Source organism: Sparus aurata, chromosome 7 (genome assembly GCF_900880675.1).
Source record: "Sparus aurata chromosome 7, fSpaAur1.1, whole genome shotgun sequence".
Lineage (NCBI taxonomy): Eukaryota > Metazoa > Chordata > Actinopteri > Spariformes > Sparidae > Sparus > Sparus aurata.
The window spans coordinates 20,356,850-20,365,374 of NC_044193.1; positions in this window are offsets into that span (position 1 = coordinate 20,356,850).

Sequence of the window (8,525 nt, forward strand, 5' to 3'; positions counted from 1 at the left end):
AGATAAGTGGATCTCAAGATTCATATCAGCGAGTAGAAGGTCAAGGATTCAATTCAAAATACTGCAGCTAAAGAGAAAGGGGGTATATCACTACCATGCTTGGCAGACTACTTTAAGGCAGCGCAATTAAGACCACTGGCATGCCGCTGAAACCTAAATTATACAGCAAAATGGAAGGATTTAGAAACTTCACAATTAGATATACCGTTACAATCTATACTAGGTAGTAAAATTCTATATGAGCAGCATTCTAGTGACCTGAATCAATGGTCTAAAGTTCGCCTTCGAATTTAGTTTAAGGATCGTAAATCACCATTATCTGAAAGACAGCCTAAACTGCTGAGAAGGGTTGCTTTTGACCCCGAATTCATGCCTGCAAGGATTGACGGGAGGTTCAAACATTGGTATAGAAGGGGAATCTTACTGCTCAATTTCATCGAAGGGAGAATTTCATAGAAAATTTCGGATACATATGGGTTTGAAAAATGTGATTTCTTTAGGTATCTTCAAATCAGGTCTTATTTTGATGATGATGTAAAACCAACAGAGGAATGTGAGACCAACTTAATTGACATATTTACTGACATGTACAAAAATAAGGACAATAACAAACTTGTTTCAAAACTGTACTCCCATATTCGATCTAATAAGAAACACTCAACAGATAAGGTTAGATTAAAATGGGAGAAAGAATCTGGAACAGTCATCACAGAAGAAGAGTGGTTCAATATATGCTCTGTGCGGTCAACTTCCACTAGTTCTGGTCTTTGGAGAGATTTCTGCTGGCGGAATCTGGTTAGATATTTTATAACTCCTAAGTCAGGAGGCAAGAGGTTATACAGTTAATACAAAATATTTTTGGTGATGAAATTTACTGCTCTTTTTCTATTTGGGCAATATTGCACCCCATTTACTGGTGCGAGACAGATATCTTTTAAAAATATTATTAGCAGCCAGCAAAAAAAGCTGTAACCAGAAAATGGTTGCAGGTCACACCTCCAACAGGGACAGACTGGACTGATATTGTGACTAATATTCCAAATATGGAAAGGATGATCTTTTCGCTAAGTCTATGGATATGGAATATGGAAGTATTTGCAATACCTGGAAAATGGGTTGTGTTTGTGACCACAAGAGATGCTCACTGAGCCATTACTGTATAGTAAGTATTGTAAGTGTATTTCCATCAGTATAATGTTTGAATAAATGTGTGATGACCAACAGTTTGTTCTATGGCTTTCTGTATGTTGTATGTTGTTTATGTTCTTTCTATAAAAATAAAGTACAAAAAAGGAACAATATGTGAACTCCCAGGAAAAGGAGTAACTAATGAATAAATAATTAGTAGTTAATGAGTCTCCTGGGGAAATACACAGTATTATGTTTCACTTTACTTGATGGTACACAAATATAATAACTAATGATTCAGTATTTAGTATTTATTATGTGCTGCAGCACTATTAATAAACAATATTTGTTTTATTTTCATGATTCTAAGAATGTAACAAAACAAAATGATTAGCACATTTCAACATTTTCTTATAAAAAATTAGTGTTGTTTCAGTAAATGTGGTTAATTCTGATTAATTTATTGAATGAAATGTAATATCCTTGATCCAAAAACTTCATAGATAAATGTCTCCAAGTCACAGAGACCCTGCCCTAATACATCTGAAATAAAAATATATACATATACTGGGGAGAAAAGTTTTTTTCTGAGTTTTTTGGGATTTTTTAGAAAAAAATTGTAAAAATAAAAAGGGTTTATTTGTTTCACTTAAAGATCATTGTGAATTCTGCAGCATATCATTGTAGCTGAGCCTTGGTGCATTTACAACAAAGTGTCCCTAACACCAAGCCAACATGTTCAGAGTGTAATTCATCATTTCCAGCATCCCCCGATGCTAATGTTCAAGAATGGCTCCTGATGAATTGATGTTGAGCCTTTTTGTGCTGGATTTCACTCCTGACGTCACACCCATTACTCTTCCAATTTGGTCCGGCATGGCTCTTTTTCACAGATAACAAATGCAGTCATTTCCTTGCTAATTCAAACAGGTTCCAGCGTTAGCGATTCAGCCGACTGCCATAAGGCAGTAAAGCATTCAGTGACATCAGTGGGAACAAGCAATGATGAGAAATGGCACACAGGTGCTGCCCTTGTCCCTGAATCCCTCCCTTCATTAGTTTGCCTCAATGCTGCCGCGCTTCCTCCTTTATTGCATTTAAAATAGCTATCTTTTACAAAACTACTGAATTACAAAACACTCAACATGACTTTTTCTGAAAATTTGCCTCAAAGAAAAAATTATTTATCATTCTTCGTAGTTCTTAGTAAAGCAGCAAGTGATTAGCGGTGAGGATTTTTTTCCAGCATCATAATATATGGACTCATTGTGACCATACCCACATCACTGGTATGACATTATATAATGGTGCTGACAGGCAATGACTCAAAAACTCCAGTGGGGATATTAATTGGGGGGTTGTTTCATGTATAATTGATTGAACATTTTCGGGTCTGTTGGGCTTATGAAAAATAATGGTCAGCCTGAACGTTAAACATGGATTTCTAATATGAGTAATGGCATGACTCTCTCGTCGGCAGCAGCAAGGAACTTTACATGCCATTAATAACAGAAAATCATCACTGCCACCCATAATGCTGTGGTAACATTCATAATCTCAGTGGTTCAGATCACTTTTTTTTTTATTCATTTTTTTTATATCTGCATCGCATCCAAGCCATTTGACATAAGGGGGGTTTCGTGTTGTTAGAGCAACTGCAATCAGCTGTATTGCCATTCCACAAGGGCCCAATTGTCCTGAAAATAGTCATAAGCAGCACTACATACTGGGAGAAAATAACATTACTTGAGATCCTCATCTGCTGCTGTGGCAACAAATCTATTATAGGTGCAAAGGCTGAGCCAAACAAGGACAGTTCTGGTAGATAATCACAGGAGTGTTATCCTTGTGATTAGAGACCTATATTGTTCACATGGCACAGGACTCTGCAGTGTTCAAACAAGACAGTCAATATCATCTTGTGCTGCTGTCGTCCCTCCCTGCTGCCCTATCCCTCTAATGACTCTATCACCACGAGTGGGTTCAGGTCATGAGTCTGACACTCAGCGTAAAAACAAAACTAACCACCTGTGACGTTAACTCTCACCACTTGGTCACAATGGATCACAATAGATCACCGATAGAAGTGACAGAAGTAACACAGAAACAGCTGTGCGATAGACCCTGATAGACAGACGCTTCACTTATATCCATCTTCCCTTAAGCTTCTCTCATTATACTGCAGAACATAAATCACACGATGAAAAGTACTTTTCTGGGGCAGTAATAACCCAGCAGAAATTAGTCATGCTGAAGGACTTGAGGTCTTCTCAAGGCGCATAGACAACAACAATTTGCTTTGACATCACATTCTCTCAGAGGGAGTCAGAACAGATAAAGTGATGAGATTAGTTGTCTGTTCAGAGGCATTCATGAGGTCGCTGAAGCACAAATTAATTATTCTTTACATGTTTTATATTGTCACCAATAGTACAACCCACTCTCCACATTCTATGTAACGTTTAATGCCAGACACAGTACAAACTGCAGTACATACAGTGCCTTGTAAAGGTATTCACCCCCTTGCACTTTTCCACATTTTGTCACGTTTTAACCACAAATGTAAATGTATTTTATTGGGATTTTATGTGATAGACCAACACAAAGTGGTGCATAATTGTGAAGTGGAAGAAAATTGATACATGGTTTTAAATTTTTTTTACAAATAAGAAACAGAAAAGTGTGGTGTGCAAAAGTATTCTCCCCCCTGAGTTCTTCCTTGCAAAATAGCTTAAGCTTAGTCTGATTGGATGAAGAGTGTCTGTGATCAGCAATTTTTAAGTCTTGCCAGAGATTCTCAGTTGGATTTAGGTCTGGACTTTGACTGGGCCATTCTAACACATGAATATCTAAACCAGGGGTCAACAACACGGTGCCCACGGGCAACAGGTAGCCCCCCAAGGACCACATGAGTAGCCCTCACGCCTGTTCTAAAAATGAAAATTGAATATTGATATTATCTGTTTCCCACATTTTTAAGTCAGTGTTGATAATTATTGTGAGAAATCATTAACGTGATCAGTGTCTTCACATAGATGAGTATCATTAATCATTAATAATCATATATAACTAAAGGCAAACTGAGCAAATTTGTTATTTCAGAAGAGTGTATCAAACTGGTAGCCCTTCGTATGACTCAGTACTCATGAAGTAGCTCTCAGTTTCAAAAGGGTTGGTGACCCCAGATCTTAACCACTCCATTGTAGCTCTGGCTGTATGTTTAGGCTTGTTGTCCTGCTGGAAGGTGAACCTCCGCCCCAGTCTCAGGTCTTTCGTAAACTCTAACAGATTTTCTTCCAAGATTATCCTGTATTTGGCTCCATCCATCTTCCCATCAATTCAGACCAGCTTCCCTGTCCCTGTTGAAGAAAAGTATGATGCTGCCACAACCATGTTTCACGGTGGGGATGGTGTGTTCAGGGTGATGTGCAGAGTTAGTTTTCTGCCACACATAGTGCCAAAAACATCAGTTTTGGTCTGACCAGAGCACCTTCCTCCACATGTTTGTTGTGCCCCCCACATGGCTTGTGGCAAACTGCATGACTTTGTTTCAACAATGGCTCTCTTCTTGCCACTCTTCCATAAAGGCCTGATTTGTGGAGTGCATGACTAATAGTTGTCCTGTGCACAGATTCTCCCACCTGAGCTGTGGATCTCTGCAGCTCCTCCAGAGTTATCATGGGCCTCTTGGCTGCTTCTCTGATCAATGCTCTCCTTGCCCAGCCTGTCATTTTAGGTGGACGGCCATGTCCACAGCTTGGGAAATTTTTTCATATCCTAATCATGCAAACTTCTCCACATCTTTATCCCTGACCTGCTTGGTGTGTTCCTTGAGCTCCATGATGCTGTTTGTTCACTGATGTTCTCTAGCAAACCTCTGAGGCTTTCACAGAACAGCTGTATTTATACTGAGATTAGATTACACACAGGTGGACTCCATTTACAAATTTGGTGACTTCTGAAAGCAACTGGTTGCACTGGATTTTATTTAAGGGTATCAGAGTAAAGGGGGGTAAATATTTTTTATTAGTAAAAATTAAAACCATGTATCATTTTCCTTCCACTTCACAATTATGCACCACTTTGTGTTGGTCTATCACATAAAATCCCAATAAAAAACATTTACATTTGTGGTTAAAATGTGACAAAATGCAGAAAAGTTCAAGGGGGGTGAATACTTTTGCAAGGCACTGTAACTGAAGGATATGTACTGATCCAATTGTTTTTGTCAGTTTTTCAGAGTAGCTGCTAAATGCTGTTAGCTAGTTAGCTCAGTTAGGTGTGCAGCTAGCGGTGTGGACTATGAGCTCTGGAACCAGGGGACTGTTGGTGTTTACATCTCAAGCACAGGAGCTTTGGACGGAATCAGACCAGGGCTAGTTATTTCTGCAACACGACACATTGATGTAATAACGTCAACATGGTAATTTCTTCACATTCTGTGGATAAATAAAATTATTTTGCACCTTTAAAGACGCAAAACAATGTGTTTGTAAGTTTGGTTGGGTCTGGCCTTAAAATGCCTCACAGTGGTTCGGTTAGCTGCTTACCAACCCTGCACCCCCGCAACAACGCAGCCACATTATTGGTACTTGGCATCCACATCTTTTAACAAAGTGGTACAACCCTAATGTTCTCCAGTAGGTTAAAAGTAGTCATCAGTGTTTCTTCTTTGTGCATTTAATACACTGCACCTGAATTGCTCTGGAGAAGTTTTTCTGTTCATTGGGAAACATCCACCCTTCCCTTTACCTGAAATATCTGAAAATAACTTTCTGGGCGATTTCAGGTTCATTTGCAGTTACAGATGAGAAGCTTATATTTTGGTCAACAGCAGAGATAAGACTGGCTCCCTTTGTGAAAAAAAAAGATAATCTTGGGGCAGAGTGTCATGGTGTCATAGTCGTAACTGCTATGTCTGCTTTAATCTCTGTGACACATCATATCCCTCTGTCCTCCCTCACATTTCATGCCTGCTTGTTGATTGCCTTAAGGCAAAAATGCCCTAAAAAATAGATCTTTTGGCCAGTCTTTTTTTAATAGGGTTGTCATTTTTCAAATAATGCCACAACATCTTCCCAACTTAATTTCCTGTTAGCCATGCTAGCAGCTATCAGCTATCAGATGGATATCCGTGAAGTTTTAATCATTCAGCGGCTAAAATCTGATAACTGATCTGATTAATTAAATAACAATTCTCTCAAGAGCAGCTTCAAGCAGCTAATGAACGCTACATTGCTGCATTTGCTGCTGCAAACACTTGTTAATGTTGCTGTGGCTTGCAAGCAAACTTCAGCTAACCAGTGGCAAAAATAAAGAGCGACCTGTAATGCAGAGCAGGGACAATGAAGAATAGTGATGACTTAAGTGCTTCTGTCGCGTGTTATCAAAGCTGCTGTAAGCATCGTCTTCATTTTAGCCAACTCCCATTTTGCTGTCAGTAGTCCCCTTCTTCCTCTCTTTATTTTCTTCAGTCGAAGACAAAAACGCTCCTCAAGAAAAGAAAGAGGCAAAGACAGCGCCCCGCTGGAATTGGCAGTTCAGCCCAACAAATCAATCAAATCAAACAAATTAGCAAATGTAAGTATGCCAACACTAAAATTTAAGATGGAGACAAGAGTAAGCATTATACCTTCGCATCATGAAATGTGAGTACATGTTGATGTTAGCTTTAAGCTCAAAGCACCACTGTGCCCAGCAGAACTTCACAGAGCTGCAAGCATGGCGGTGTTTCGACATAGTCATTGGGGATAATTGAGTCAAAATTTTTGTAGCCTTTATTTTTCTCCGTTTCTAATTAAACCGTGAAGGCTTAAACTCTCAAGAGGTAGTGCAAGCACCCTAATGAGCCCTAGTTGAAGACATCTCACATTAAACTGATAGGTTTTTTACTCCGCGCTACGATAAGTGTAACCCGCGGTTTGCATTCTATGACACTTCAAGGTCATCATTAACTAAATCCTTGAAACCCTGTGTTTTGCTTTCACACCGCAGACCTGCCCAGCCTCCCAAAGTAGCAGCATCCAGCATGAACAGGGTCACTATAGTGACCGGCGTGCTGCATCCCTTCCTCATACTGGTGACAGCTCATTTTCAGAGCCACGGCTTTAGCACGGAAAGAGCAGAGGGCCCTATAATGATCAGCTTTTAGCGCTGGCACCGGGCAGCTGAATAAGCCATCAGGCATCATTAGGCCCTGCTGGGGAAAACAATCTCTCCATTCCCATCGGAGCTCCCAAACAGAAGAACTCTTTGAGAGAAACACATCAGCGATACTTAAACCTGTGTGTTGTGTGTGCTACAATGTTTTTCTCAATTGCAGCTGGCATCATTCACGGTCAGAGACTCCCAGTTCCTGATGATGTAGCTCCTTATGGAACTTTTTAAAAAGGCAGAATTTAGTGAATCGTCAACATCGGGTTGTCGGTTTAACTGTCAACACCCACAAATCCGCATGCAAAAATATCTGTTCTAACGAACATAAGGCAGCGACTGATAAGCAGCAGGTAGCCGTGAAATCATACAAACATTTTCAATCGAGGAGAGGAGAGTCACTTCTGAAAAGGCACTAATGATGTCTCAACAGAGTGATGCAAACCTACTAGATACTCACAGAGACAGGCCCATTATTCCTACTGGGTGTGCACTTTCCCCGGAACATTTTTTAAAATGATTATTTTTATATTTATTTTACCTTCAAAATGCCTCAGCTAGTCAACCATACTGCATTTGTTCAGGGCTCTGGATACAGCCCATCTAAAATGTCACCGCTAAACAAATTGAGCCCGGCTGACAGAGATGAATAAGGCTGCTGCGGGCGCTGTGTCCAGAGTCGCCGGGTTAATAAAGTACAAGTACATGTCTACGGACTGCACAGAACTTCCATCTCCGCTTTTCAACAGAAACATGTACACCCACTGTATAATGCATCAAATACAACTTCAGGAAGGGTATGACGAGTTGTTTCCCTCTCTTTCTCTTAGCTAACATCAAGAATTAATGTGTTTATGTTCTTTTATGTTTCCAGTTTATACGGGTACACAACACATTCTTAATAACGATATGCCATTAACTGTCCCCTCGATCTGTGAAACCTTTCATTTTAAAAGATCACTCCACTCCTTTTTTCCGTTAATCAATTTTGTCCGGCATGATATAACTCTGTTGATTGTGTTTGTTGTACGCTGCCTTTTTTGTGTCAGCGGGGAGTCACTGCACAACCTGCCTGTTCACACCTTCCCTCAGAAGCGAGCGCTGAGTGTTAATTTGGCCTGTCTGGACTGATCAGGGCCGGGTTACAGAGCTGCTTGATGCTAACCGTTTATAAATCTTCCCATGCACAGGATGAAAATGAGCTCTGACACATCTGTGAAACGCAGATGCAATCAAAGTGATCA